General features: G+C 41.1%; 1 long non-coding RNA gene across 4 annotated transcripts in view; it reads right to left on the reverse strand.

The window, feature by feature from the left end:
* LOC132370505 (uncharacterized) overlaps positions 1–15,237 on the reverse strand; it is a 370,395-nt gene that overhangs the window by 309,032 nt on the left and 46,126 nt on the right. The gene's annotated exons all lie outside the window — the stretch shown is intronic.

The raw sequence follows: 15,237 nt of genomic DNA on the forward strand, positions 1-15,237 counted from the left end.
CCACTCTGCTCTGAACAATTGGAAATATGATAATTAACTTTTCCTACATCAGGGTTAGACAGACAGACAGACAGACACACACACACACACACACAGTTTTACCTGCTCATCAGCGCAGGAATCCTACTCTGACTGGCTTTCTTACTCTACCACCCACCCTCCCTTAGGCAACTTCAGCCACTCCCAGAAAAAGACCTAGCTAATAGAAGTGTAGCCCAAACAAATACTTTACAAAAAAAATGAAAGAAAGAAAAGGCAAGAGAAATGTTATTGTATATCCCTGTGAACCTAACCAGAATTAAAACTCTAAAGTAAGCTTTATTCTATTTCATAGGCAACAATTCTATTTTTAAAAGGAAATCTGTTAAGGGTAAGGGATTAGGAAAATGGTAATAAACCGAAAGAAAAAAAAAAAGTCCTCGAGGGGGTGTTTCACAAAAGAGAGAGTTGCCTGCTGAGGAGGAAAGGAAATTGCTGGCTTCTCTGAGCCACTTTGGAGGATGGGGCAAGGGAGATCAAGGTAGATACTCCTGCCTTGCTAACAGTGAACTCCTTTAGGACTTGCTGGCAAGAGGAAGCTGTGGGCGAGGTGTTTGCTAGGCAAGTCTTCTCAGTAAAGTGATTCCTTAAGTCTTCAGGTTCCTGGAGGTCATGTGACAGGTTATTTCCTGGTGTCCAATCTGAAGACTTTGGGGCCAAAATTAGCTGTCACCCCACCTCCACCCCCCACTGCCACCTTGTTATATTTCCTGTGCTTGGGGCTTTTTTTTTTTTTTTTTTTTGGCTCCATTGGGTCTCTGTTGCTGCACGTGGGCTTTCTCTAGTTGCGGCGAGCGGGGGCTACTCTTCGTTGTGGTGCGCGGGCTTCTCATTGCGGTGGCTTCTCTTGTTGCGGAGCATGGGCTCTAGGTGCGCGGCTTCAGTAGTTGTTGTGCACGGGCTCAGTAGTTGTGGCTCGTGGGCTCTAGAGCGTAGGCTCAGTAGTTGTGGTGCACGGGCTTAGTTGCTCTGTGGCATGTGGGATCTTCCCCGACCAGGGCTTGAACCCGTGTCCCTGCATTGGCAGGCGGATTCTTAACCCCCTGCACCACCAGGGAAGTCCCGCTTTGGGGCTTTTTGACTAAGAAAGAATTTTCACTTGAGTTAAAAGAAATAAACACACGAAGACACCACCCTCCCAAATCCCAAATATACTTTAATGTAGGGCTAGAGCGTGGCACATCCTTTTGAAATTCAGAACAGGCCTCACTTAAAAAAAAAAAAATGCATTCCTCTGATTTTTACCTATGGCTTTCTCTGCTGGTTCAGTTTAAATCCTGTTACCCTATTGCACAAAACTCGCTCTTGTAGGTTTCTCTAATTTTCTGCAAAAGTTCCAAATAATTGTTATTTTCAGACCTCCTGGTCTATGAAATCTAAATGTACAAATGGAAAGAATCTTAGGGATTACCTGAGGTTGTCCAACCCCTTCAGACCTAACCAGAGGTTTGATTTTCCCAAGCAGCAGTGCTCAGAAAGCCCTTAAGAGAAAAGATGCTGGGGCCCTCTCTGGGCATGATTTCGGGGGGGGAGATGTCAGTGCTTCAGACCTCCGTACCCAGGCTCTTTGCATTCTACCTCAAAGCCTCCCTGTGTTCCTGACTCCTTGTATTAGGGGCTCTCTTGCCCCTGCCCACATCCAGCCCACTACCAGGAAGGCTGAGACCACTTACCACTTGGTTTGGATTTCAATACCAATATTCACTCTGTTTATGGAAGAAGATTTGTCCCTTACTTGGAGGATTTTTAGGCACTTCCCATGAATATGATCAGAGAGAGGGGTTTAAGAGAAAGCCTCAAAATCACACCAGGAAAGTATTTACTCACTTGCTGCAAACATAAAGCAGAACTTGGATGAGGTAAAACATGGGCCAAAGAGAGTTTGGGAATTTATTCCTCCCTGTACCCCATGTGCCTCCTTAGCATGGACAGTCAAGCTGTTTCTAACTGCCAGCAAACTTGTCCTGACATCCTGTTCTCACGCACTCAGGCTCTTTGCTTTCTCTTTTAATTCCTGACTGTCTTTACGCCAGCTAGAAATTCTGCTGTTACAAAAACTAAACATGACTCAAAAAAAAAAAAAAACCACAAAAAAGCAAAACAAAAAAACCCAACTCCTTTCTCCCTTCTCAAGTTCACATCTCTGCACAGCCTGTTCTTTGACTACCCATGTGACCACAGTTGCTCATCTGGCCCTGTCTGCCATTAAGGCCGGGGTGGTCCTCCCCTGGAGTCTCTCGCAGGCTCATTGCTGTTTTCCATCTCTCCACAGCTTCATTCTGGGCCAGAGGGCAGCATTTTCTAACCCCGACTGCCTCCTCTGGGCTCGCAGAAGTGAGGCCTAAGCCAAATTATGAAATCTTCCAAGGTCTTTGGGTCTTGGCCTTCCCACGCTCTTTGGTACTCTTTTTCCAGTTGGAAAATCAGGCAGGTGTATTATGTAAACACCTAAGTATACTCTCTTATATGAGTTGTAGTGTTACTAAGTTAGCAATACAGTATGACATAGGCAGAATGGGAAATAAGCCTTAAACATTTCTTAATTATCTCTAAAATATTTCTCTCCATTCTCACTACGTTGTTCTGGTCCAGACCTGTATCATCTTTTACTTGGACACTAGCATCCTGAGAAATCTCCGTGTTTCCTGTCTGTCTCTAGCCTCTTTATTCTATGCATTTCACACTGCCACCACTGTAATCTATAGAAAATGAAGGTCTGACTATAATGAATCCTCTGCTTAAATGCCTCCGTACTTAAAAGACAAAAGCTAAGATCCATAGCATGGCATTCAATTCCCATCTCCTGCTCCAACCCAAGGCATACTTCAGGTGACAGGAACTGCACACGTAATATTGTTTCTGACCACTCCATGCTCTACTCACCCTGGGTCCTTCTCCTGGAATGTCATTCCCTAAGTTCTTTCCTAAAGGACTTTTTATCCCTCTAAACTAAGCACAGAGATTCTACCCAGGCATCATTTAATTCAGAAACATCCACTCGCATAACATCCTGTGAATAACTTATTCATAGCACTTGACACTTTATATTTTTCTTAAAATGTGTTGGGCTACTTTACTGTCAATATTTATAAAATGTATTTATTGCAGACGATTTGGAAAATACAGGAAAATATGAAAAGAAAGCCAAATGAAAGCATCTAGCGATAGTCTACTAACGGTTTGAGGTATATTTTCCAATCTTTGGCTCTATGCATAGATTCATATTTTCTTCTCTCTTGTTCCTTCTCACACAGCACACACATATACACAAAAACACCCACTCGCCGATCTAACATATTTTGTAATCACTTTTATCTTCCACTTAAAAATACATTATGAGCTTTGTTACAAATCCTTAAGTGTCCAGAGAGTAAGCTCCATGAGGGACTGGAATGTGTGTGTATAAAACAAATACAGACAGACATTTAGATGAGTGAATAGCATAGGCTCTCAAGGATTATTTGTTGAACTAATTTAATAAAGAAAATGATGAAAGGAGAGAGCAAAAAGAATATGAGAAGAACTAGAGCACATGGAAGGTAGAGAGACAAAGAGAAGAAAGTCAGAAATCATTTGAGCAGGGTGTTTAAGACTTTTAAAGTTTTTATATACTTTATAGTTGATGACCACAATAGCCTTCTGAAGTAGCTATAATAGTTATTTACAAATCAGGAAAAGGAAACTCAGAAAGGTTAAGTGACTTGCCCTAGCTTGTGCACTTAATAAGTTGCCGAGCTGGTTGTGGGAATCCATAACCTGCATTTATCTTACTCCACATGACTTCTGAGAAAGAAAGAGCAGCAACAAGATCCCTGCTAAGGTCTGGGAGCTCGGAGAGGTGTTCCTGCCACCTGTTGTGGCGCCTGGCACATAGCTGGTGCTAAGTAAGTGACTTTTGAACTGACTGAGGAGAAGGGGTGAGAAAGAACTAACAAGCGGATGATGGTCAGTATCTGGGGTTAGGCATCCTCAATCCACTTTTCTTCCTCCTCACCATGCTTGCCTGATCTGACAAAGCAGGAGATGCTAAATGCCTGCTTCCAGTCTACGCCACTTTCATAATTCTCCATAAACGCAAACGGATTATGTTCAATTTACTGGTTCCCTTTGCCCTTGGAAAATGTTCAAAATATTCTCCCAGCTTAAAAGCCTCCTCATGATCGGACCCACAGCGTCCCTGTCTTTATGTCTCATTTCTGTTCTCTTCTTCATTCCAAACACCTCTAAATCCCTTAAAGTACTGGCACATTCTTCCCCTGCTCTTCTTGAGTAACTATTACTTTGATCCTTTCTTTACTGACTGTATTAGTTTTCTATGGATGTGTAGCACATTACCACACCAGGAGCAGCTTTATACAACTCTCACTGCTTCTCTGGGTCAGATGCCCGGCATGGTGTGGCTGAGTTCTTTTCTTAAGGTCTCACTGGTCTAAAATCAAGGTATTGGCCAGGGCTGGGGCTCTCCTCTGCAACTGAGGTTGCTCTTCCAAACTTACTGGTTATTGGCAGAGTTCATTTCCCGGTAGTTACAGAACAGTGGTTGCCATTTCCTTGTTACATTGTTCCCTTCCTCTTCAAACCAACAACAGTGCATCAGATCTTTCTGGTGCTTTGAACCTCTCTGGTTTCTGCATCTGCCTCTCTCTTCTGTTTTAAGGGTTCATGTGATTGCATTACACACACTTGGATAATCAAGGCTAACCTCACTATCTTAAGGTCATCTAATTTATTTTTATTTATTTATTTTGGCTGTGCCATGCGGCTTGTGGGATCTTAGTTCCCCAACCAGGGACTGAACCTGGGCCCCCGACAGTGAACGTGTTGAGTCCTAACAACTGGACCTCCAGGGAATTCCTGGTCGTCTAGTTTATAAACCCAATTAGATCTGCAAAGTCCCTTTATCATGTAACATAACATATTCACAGGCATAACACCAGAGGGTGAAGGTCATGGTGGTCAAATTTCTGCCTACCCCACTGATCATTCCAAATTTGGCTTAGTGTCCTTATAGGACCCATGCCCATTCATTTCTGGACTGTAAGCTTCATGAGGGCAGCGACTGAATCTATTGCACAAGTCAGTGATGTGTTGGAGCCAGCTTGTACCAACTAACAAGTGCCTATCAGTAAATTTTCAGATATTTTGCAATCCGGCTGTTAAACATAGATATTATCAAGAAACAAAAGTTTGTAATCAAATAAATTTTATTTTCAAAAGGGAATAAATAATCAGACTCATCCCTTCCTATTTATTGTACTCCTGTTTACTCTTATCTTTTCTCTTGAGGTTATCTTCATTGATTGTGTCTCTGGTGGAAACACTCTTTATTGATGTGCACATCTCTTCCTAACTCCCTGTTCAGTGATGTCACATTGGTAGCTTGAAATTGGCCATAGTGGTTGTATTTATACCATGGAAGTCAGAAAACACTAGCTGATGGCTTGATTTATTGTTTTTTTTCTCTATTTTTTTTTTTTTTTTTTTTGGCCGCGTCGAGCGGCTTGCAGCATCTTAGTTCCCCGACCAGGGATTGAACCTGGGTCCTCGGCAGTGAGATTGCAGAGTCCTAACCACTGGATCACCAGGGAATTCTCTAGTGTTTATTTCTTTTGTCATAGGTGAAGAAACTAGGTAGGAAGGGTAATAAGTTTGTCCAGACTCAATCAGCTAATATAAGGTAGAAGCCAACGTGGTCTGAACCCACAGACTGGACTCTGAACGACTACACTGAAATTGAAGCGAGAACAAGGCTTCTTGAGTAGGTAGAGTTTAAAGCCTTGCTCCTGGCAGTGTGTTCAAAGGGCCGGAAGAGGCAGCACCTGGGAACCTGTTAGAACGTTGACGTTCGAGTCCCACCCCAGATTTACAAAGACAAAATGTGTCTTTTTAAAATGCTTTTACAATATACCCTAGAAATTCCAATGCACCTTAAATTAGAAAACCACTGTTTTGGGAGGCAGATGTGCCAACAGGTGACTACGCTACGGATTGTCATTAGAGCTAAAGAAGTAGAGAAATACTGTCGGGGGTTTTGCAAAATTGAGGTGGGTGCTTCCTCTATCCCGTGGCACATTACAATCACCTAGAGGGCTTTATGTAATACCGGGGCCTTGGCCATTTAAAACTAATTCCAATATATAGCCAGGATGGAGAACTTGTCAGAAGTGCCATGCTACTTACACCAGGCTTAGATGGATACAGTCGTCCCCAGTTATCAAAACAAACAACCAAACCAATGTCTGTGGCTCTGACCTTGGATCTTAGAGGCTCCAACCATCTCCTGCCCAGGGCTGTAATTGCCCCTCTCCCCCAGTGTGGTTTCCTGGTCTTGCTCTCCATGCAAACAGCCTTGCCTTCCCACCCCAAACAGACCCTCTGGCTCCTAGGATTTCACATCACATGCCCCTCACCTAACACATCCTCTTTTCTCCTTGCCGCTAAGCCATGTCCTTTCCTTTTTTTTTTTTAGCTCACATGACATCGCCTCTGTCACCAGGATCAAATTTTACCACGGATCCTTGAAAACAAACTGTACAAAATAAACAGAAAGATTTAAGGGAGGCTATATAGTTGTTTGTTCAAATCAAGCATTCTCCTTTTTTAAAAAACCTAGATTCCTTTTGTCTGGGTCCTGTTGTGTGGTAACAATCCAAGGCCCACAAAAGAGTGCCGAGCTCCCTCCCACACGTACTGCTTTTTCTCCAGTAATAGACTGTGTTCTGGTCAACCACAAAGCAACAATACTCGACTCCTGCTGGCCAGCTTTCAAAACAGGTCTCACAAGAAGCCAGGAACAAATTGATGCTTCTAGTTTTGTCCCAACAATCCCTCCCCAGGGTTCAGATTTACACATGGACTCCCGTTATCAACTTTGATCTCTTTAAAGAGGTGCCTTGTCTCTGCTTGAGTGATACAGAGCCTCTGTGAGAATAGCAGTAAGAAAGCTTAAGATCTTCCTCTCACATGATCAACCGACTGATTGCATCTTCTGGTTTAGCAACTTCCTCTTTATTCTCGCCAGCTGCTGAACAAGTTGCCAGTAACCCTGATTGGGGATGTAATTGGTTCTTTGGATTTTGTTCCATTCCTAACCATATTTCAAGCTTGTAATTAGGTAGTGGGTTATGTAGACTGAAAAAAATGGTTCAGCTGAGTGCAAGAGAAAGTCTTTCCAGGTTATTCTTTCATCCTAAAAATTCATTAAGGCATGCAAACCAACTTCACTTATTTCCTCCGAGAAAAGGTTTTTTGTCTGTTTGTTTTTTGGGTTTTTTTGGAAGGGGGGATGGGTGTTAGAGGTGATGGGTGGTGGCTTACAGAAATTCTAGGAAAAAGACATGGAAATGAATTATATTTAAAACAGGCAAACTGAAACAGTCTCTAAGAAAGAAGTCCACCAAAACTCCTTTTGACAATTGAAAAGTTTCAGCTTGATATGAGCCCTCGCTTGAACTTTGTTATTTAAAATTTCCTATATTTAGATTATAAATTCTAGGAACATAGATATTTATTTATGCATACATACATTTAACCATGAATTCATTCATTTATACAATAGATATTTACTGAATGTTTGATATAAACGATAGGTTCAGAGTAAACAGAAATAAATAAGACATATTCTCTGCCCTCAAGTAGCTCATAACCTAAAGAGGTAGAAAAGTGTAAAGATATAAATTCTCTAATATCTTACGTGTGCTAAAATGGACATTTCTAGAGAGTACAATGGGATCCCAACAATCAACAAACACTGTGATCAACTCTATAATGGTGGCAGTAGCTGGGTGGGAAATTTTCTTAATAAAGCGAAAGAAATAAAGAAGAGGAGGAAATTTCTAGAAAAAAAAAAAAACCTTTAAGATCACCTTTCTATAATCAAAACTGAGGTGCTCAGATATTACATCTCGCTTGCCCCATTTTTTCTGCAGATGACATCACAGTCCTGACCAGGATCAAATTGTACCACAAATCCTCAGAAACAAATTTGTACAAAATAAACAGAAGAATTAAAGGGAGGGTATATAGTTCTGTTTGTTCAAATCAAGTATTCTCCTTTTTATTTAAAAAAAAAAAAGCCTGTCTAGTGCTGTCTTTTACATGATACCCATACGTCAACTGGGGTAACCCTACTCCTTGAACTAAGATTACTCAGAACTCCCATGCCACGATCAAAGCCGTTTCTAAGAGTTCTATGAATCCCTGGAGGACTCAGGTTTCCATTGTCACTTCTAGCTCTGAGTTCCTGCTCCCACAAATCAGCTCTATTTAAGCATTATTTCACCTTCCTTGCGTAATGCCCCCGATTTACACCACTTTGGCTCAGGTATAGAATTTCAAATCTCTTCCTTGATCTTAAAAAGCACCACCAACAAAATCATGTTGGTAGGGTTCTCATACTTGTAACAACAGTGTAAGGAGCCAAGAAGCAAATCCCTGTGAGAACCCATGACCCATTTGAACCAGTCCACCTTTGTCTTTTGGCCACCAGGACACAGTGGTGTCACTTGCTTATTTTTCATCTTGGTGGTGTCCATCTGCCTTTCCCACTCTCTTCTCCTTCCAGGTGGGCCTCCTTGCTTGCTCCTAGGAACTGCAAATTCTTTTTACACTGTTCATTATTATATGGTACTCTCCAGTCCCACTCCCAAAATTCAGCTCTAGGTTACTTTTGCTTATTCAAAATCCTACAGGGTCTGAGTAACCCTGGGATGGTGCTTTTGTCGTCAAGAGAAATTACACCTCTAATACAATCTGCTTTTCTTAGAAGGTACTTAACAGTTTTATATAGCAATCTCCTCCTACATTACACCCAGCACTCTTCACATTTGAGGATGACATTACTATTCATCAAACCCTGCTTTCTTTTCTTCTTACTTTTGTTCTGGTTTTCTTTGGAACTGGTTTGCAAGAAATCCAGTTCTGTTACCGTACAGCCATGCCTCACTATGAACTCCAAACATAGTCAGATCATGATTTTGTTGAATCTGGATGTCTTAACTCTCTAGACACCCAAAACACCCAGGAACAAGTATTATCCACCAGTCATGATATTTAAAATGTGCCTCTTATCTCTGGATTAATTTACTTGTTCTATAAACTTGAATCATGCACCATACTTTAAATTAATCTTTGTTCCATTCTAGATGAGTTCACAGTGTGACCAAATATAAATCCCAAAATACTTTAATGAAAGGCACCATCTTTGGAATTAGTGCAAAGCCTCTCAAGGGGGTGGCTTTAAAGGGACAATCTTCTTTTATAGCCTATTTCCCAGTTCATTAGTTAGAACATTAATTCCATGCTTTGCAGTTGTGCCTCGTACTACACGCTCTATCTCCTGGGATAGAATGGTGGAATACCCTTTGAAAAGAAAAAAGAGTTGTGGAAATGGAAGGTTTAAGATTCTTCCCACACCCCCAGTTGTGACTTAGAAAATCCTCTGCAATATTTTTATACAGCCTGAAGCATTATAAATATTACTCTATATTATAATCATGCAATTACTTGTCTGTCTCCTCTCCTAGACATGAACCTCTGCAGGGCAGGGTTAGGGTTTACCAAAACTCAGTTCCTAGCATAGGAGACTGAAACTGGCAGTGTACTCACAGGAGCTTTATGGAAGAAAAGGGAGGGGAGGGAAGAGAGAGAGAAAAGAAGCTATTATGACTATCCTTTGTGGGAGGGAGATTATTCTACACAATTGCTTCAATTTGGCATCTGGGAAAATCTCCCTTCAGCGGTGTGGTCAATCTTATAGTTTGTGGATGGCTTAGTACCACGATCTCAGTTGTCAGCTACCTCAAGCTGGGTATAGTCTAGGCACTGGGATTAAAGATATTTTGTAAGATGGGCAAATAATATTAAAGTCTTGTAGATATTTTAAAAAAATTTTTTTGGACATGTGGGATCTTAGTTTCCCGACCAGGGCTCCAACACGCACCCCATGACGTGGAAGCTCAGAGTCTTAACCAGTGGACCGCCAGAGAAGTCCCGAAGTCTTGTAGATATTTTATGCCAAACTCTACTACATCATACTCCATGAACATCACTGCTGCTGGTGACCAAAATGGGATTCTAACCCTAAGTTTTATTTTGTTAAAATGCTTTCAATTTTTCATATCTTAGTGTTATCGGCTGAACTTTGTCCCCACTCCTCAACTGGTATGTTGAAGCTGTTACCCCCAGTACCTCAAAATGTGACTGTATGAGGAGATAAGACCTTTAAAGAACTGATTAAGGTAAAAAGAGGCTTTCAGGGTGGGTCATAATCCATTTGACTGTTGTCCTTATAAGAAAAGAAACCAGGACACACAAAGAGACACCAGGGGCACACGTGCACAGAGGAAAGACCATGTGAGGACACACACAAAAACAACCATCCGCATGCCAAGGAGAGGGGCTTCAGAAGAAACCAATCCTGCCGACAGCTTGAGGACTTCCAACCTCCACAACTATCAGAGAATGAATTTCTGCTTAAGTCACCCAGTCTGTGTGGTATTTTGTTATAGCAGCCCCAGCAAAGTAACACACTTAGAAATAGCACTGATATCTAGCAAAAATTATTAAGGTTAATCTTGGTTCTTCCATTAACCAGAAAATATTCACTTTTTAAAATTTAACTTTAAAAATTGAATGAATGGAGTGAGTTACAAAGTACAAGGATCTAGAAAAATACTTCCAAGTTCAAATTAAAAAGAAACCTACCTGGATGCTCCCAGATAAATCTCTTATCTTTGGAAAATCTGAGTTTTCTCATTTCTGAAATAAGACTGTTGGAAAGATAACATTTTATCCCTTAACTTTAAGAGTCTGTAATTTACTGCTAAGTATATCATTGGTAATGCTGGTTCTGATGGTGGTGGTAAAAAGTAAAGGGATTCAAGCCAGGATTTCACCAGCCACGAGTATAAGAAGATTTTATAATCAACATATGGCATGTGTTTGCATTGACTTGAAGACTATCATTAGAAACTAACTTTTTCAGAAGACTAGGAATCTATCATGTGATTATACTTTATTACCATCGGCTAGATTATGCTTCAGTAACAACCAACCTCTGAATCTCCATGGCTTAACAGCTGACTTATTTCTCTTTTCACTGTACATTTGCAGTGTCTCTCAGCACTGCTCATACTACTCACTCAGGGGCCCACACTGATGAGGGTTTAATCTTCAACAATTACTTGGCAGGGAATAAGATGGGGCAAATTGAGCACGGCTCTTAAAATTTCTGCTCAGAAGTAGCCATATGCCACTTTCATTCAGATTTCATTGGGAAAAGTAAATCACATGACTATGCCCAATATTAAAGTAGGTTAGGAGTATAATTTTTCTATATGACAGAAAGGACAAGAAATGAAATATTTGTGAATAGCTTGGAGATGGTAACAACCAAAATGCTAAAGGATACTCCCCAAATCTGATTGTATTCATGGGTAAACATAATTTGGAAATTTTAAGCTATCAGCTCTAGGAAATGCTGCTTTAAGCTTGAGAGTTAATTTTACTACAAGATGAAGAAAAAGAAGGAGGGGGAAGAGGGGGAAGAGGAAGAAGAGAAGGAGGAAGAAGAGAAGACGTATTCCACATACTAGGAAGTAAGCTTCTGAAAGTCATTACTTCAAGAGGTGGTATAGACTGAAAAATGGCTTCAGAAACAGTCTAAATTAGTACATGGAGTTGAATCCATGCCAACCAGTAATGAGACAAAATTTATGATATCCCAGTGTCACCAGTCATTGAATCACTCAGTTTTTTGTTTTGTTTTAAGCTGGGCATTAACACATTAATATCCAATGTACTACTAATAATTCAGTAGTAACAGCACTTCTGGGTGCTCATAGAAACAAATATAATGTATTGAAATTTGAATTTTCTGTCAGCTCATGTTTTATTTATTTATTCAGTCAGTGAAGGGGGACAATCAATTTCGTAGCATAAAATACAGCGGTGCCAAAAAAATCTAGGAAAGCAGCTCTCAAAATTGTTTATTATGTAAATTGTTCTGAATACGTAGTGGATGTAGTCTCTCTGCTAGGCACTTCACACATAGTATAATGTTCACTCTTCTCCCCAACCTGGACCTGCAACGTGTATGACCCTGAGCTGTTCCTAGAGGCTTGTAGGGCCAAGACTGATGGACACTTGACATGAAACCATCCTCCCTTTTTGGGAAAAATGTGGGTTTGATCAACTGTCATTAGTGGGAGTAATCTAGGGTACAGTATCAAAAAAGCCATCACCCCAAAATTACTTAGATAATTAACAAGGAAAGAAAATCATGTCCATGAATTATCAACTGGGCAGACTTTAGTCCCCACTCCCTAACTTAAGATAAGAAGAATATCATCTCAATACACCTTTGAAAAAAAATAAAGAATTCTCACCAGAGGAAGGCCAAGAAACAAACATAAGAGATATCTGAAAAGATTCCTTTGATGATATACATCTCTTGAAATTCCAAATTTTACACTGTTCTGTAAAAAGAACAAATCAGTTAGCTAACTAGTCTGGCAAAAGAAAGAGTCCCTTCTGATCATTGACCAAGACTCTCTGAAAAATGTTATTGGTTCTATTTTACAGATGAAGAAACCGAGGCTCAAAAAGGTCAAATCATCAGTTCAAAATCCAAAGTTGACCTTCTTTATTTACCTCCTTCACTTTCTAAGCCCTTTTTACTTCTTCCTATCTACCTCAAATGCCTTTCTTTTTCTGCTCGCTGCTAGAATTTCAAAATCTGGGATCAGAGAAGACCCCAGTGGGCTGCATTCTCAAGAAACAATGACACACATCACTCCAGCTTTTCCCCAGGCCCTTTATTTGCTTCCTAAGAGATTCAGACAGAATTTTGCTTTTTAATCTTTATACCAGGATTTGCATTTCAAAACGAAGTTTGAGATATTGATTGATTTTTGATGAAAGAAGGAATCCTTCATGGTGAGATTATGAACTTCAGGGAGAGAGAAATGTCAGTGAGGGCTTTCCTGGTATCCTTGAAATCACACCACCACAGCATCAGCCTACACAAAGGGATGGCCTTGCTCTGATTCTTCCAATCCAGGCACCAGAAATCTGCTAGGCAAAGACGGTCTTTCTTGAGTAGGGCCCACGAATCAAGAAATTTAATCCCTCCCGCAAAAAAAAGCTTTCAAAAAATATAGGGGGGCTTCCCTGGTGGCGCAGTGGTTGAGAGTCTGCCTGCCAATGCAGGGCACACGGGTTCGAGCCCTGGTCTGGGAAGATCCCGCGTGCTGCGGAGCGACTGGGCCCGTGAGCCACAGTTGCTGAGCCTGCGCGTCTGGAGCCTGTGCTCCGCTACAGGAGAGGCCGCGATGGTGGGAGGCCCGCGCACCGCGATGAAGAGTGGCCCCCGCTTGTCGCAACTGGAGAAAGCCCTCGTACAGAGGCGAAGACCCAACACAGCCATAAATAAATAAAAAATTAAAAAATATATATATAGGGCATGAGGGAGGTGATTTCAGACACCTAATCCGACCACAGTGTTTAAAAAATGGGAAAATCCACAAGCATCCGTGTTCTAATCTGCTCAGAGATGAGTCATCCACTCTTTCAGCCTTTTCTGTCATTCACTCAGCCTGTGATTCTCCTCTTATTAAAACATCTGGTTACTCCTACAGATGTTTCCAGACTGACTAGTGTACCCTTTCTTCACAGCCAGCTGGATCCCCATCTTGTAAAAGAGTCTGATCTCTTTCAGCTGGTGCTCAGGAGCAACTCAACACAGGACTAGCATAGGGATAATTTGAACTAATCAGAGGTCTGCAAAGGAAACAGCTATGTACCAAAATTTGTGCTACAATCCAGTCAAAGAAAGACAGGGACATGAATAGAGGGGCTACTTGCCAGAAAGCTCTGATCCTGCCCTGCTTTTCCCAGAGCTATTTGGCAAACAAGCAAGCACTTGAGTGTAATTTCTTCATTGGTACTTGTCTCCTTTTATTCCCCAGTGATGCAACTCGCTTACTTACCTAAGTCTCAACAACCCACTTAAGCAAGCAGAAATGGGAATTTCCATGGAACATATTTCTAGAGAACTTCTGATGTTGGTCATTGAACTGGAAGCAGCTGTGTTATCTAATGTACACAAAATGCTAATTAACCCCTTTTGCTACCATCACTCTTCCACTCCAATATTTTAATGTTCAACCAGAGAGACTAAATTTAGAATATGCCTCTTTTCTGGGAGCTCTAAGTACATCTAAAGAGCTAAATCTGAGAAATAAAATCAGAAACTGAGACGTGACCTGGAAACGGGATTTTTCTGGGGCTCCTCATTAGATGGCTTGGCTCAGGGTTCTTTCAGTTAACTCACAGCTCAACAAACTCCTATGGAAACCTACTATGAGCTGTTGAAATAGTAACATGGATACAAGGAGAAAAAGACCAGTCCCGGACTAATGTTTTTCAGTCTGATGGAGAAGATAAGTAAAATAATTTGTATCTATACACTAGATGATTCTAGAAGGCAGACACTGCCAACTGGTGTTAAAAATCATCTTCAGAGAAGAGCTCTAAGCTCCTCAGTCCATGATGCTGATGATGTGTGTTTCTTGATGTCAGCATGCTCAGTTTGTGCAGCTACATGCATTTTTCTGTATGAATTTTTTAATGTATATCTGTATTCTATATGTACTATTTTAATTCAAAAATGTTTAAAAACCCCTTCGACTAATTACATAAATTTGGCTCTAAATCCCCAGCATTGTTTCTAATAATCATCCTAATAATATTTAACATTTGACCAACTTAAATACTTTTGTCCAACAAGGAGGGATAAACACAAGTAAGCAACAACAACAATGACAACAAAAATGGCTTCTTTGATGAAACACAACAGTGTGCCAGGCACCGGACCAGGCACAGGAGATCAAAAGTCACAGTGCAGGGGAGAAGTCTCTTGGCCATCAGAGGTCTCAAACGGAGACTTAGACCGCCTGTGCTATTTTCAAGCATACAGTTCAAAGCGGGGAGGTGGGCAGAGAAAGAAGTATTTGAAGATTTGGGGGTAAAGCATGCTCTTTCTGGTTAATTGCTAACCACATGACTAGCTAGTGTCATGTGCCCTCCTGCTTCACACACTTATGCCCACTTGCAGGGCCCCAACTAGTTCTAGGCTCTTCTATTCTCAGGGTTGCCATCTCCAATTCTAATTCTCATGTCAGCATCAAGCTCTATGAG

This window comes from Balaenoptera ricei, chromosome 8, assembly GCF_028023285.1.
Source record: "Balaenoptera ricei isolate mBalRic1 chromosome 8, mBalRic1.hap2, whole genome shotgun sequence".
Taxonomy (NCBI): Eukaryota; Metazoa; Chordata; class Mammalia; order Artiodactyla; family Balaenopteridae; genus Balaenoptera; species Balaenoptera ricei.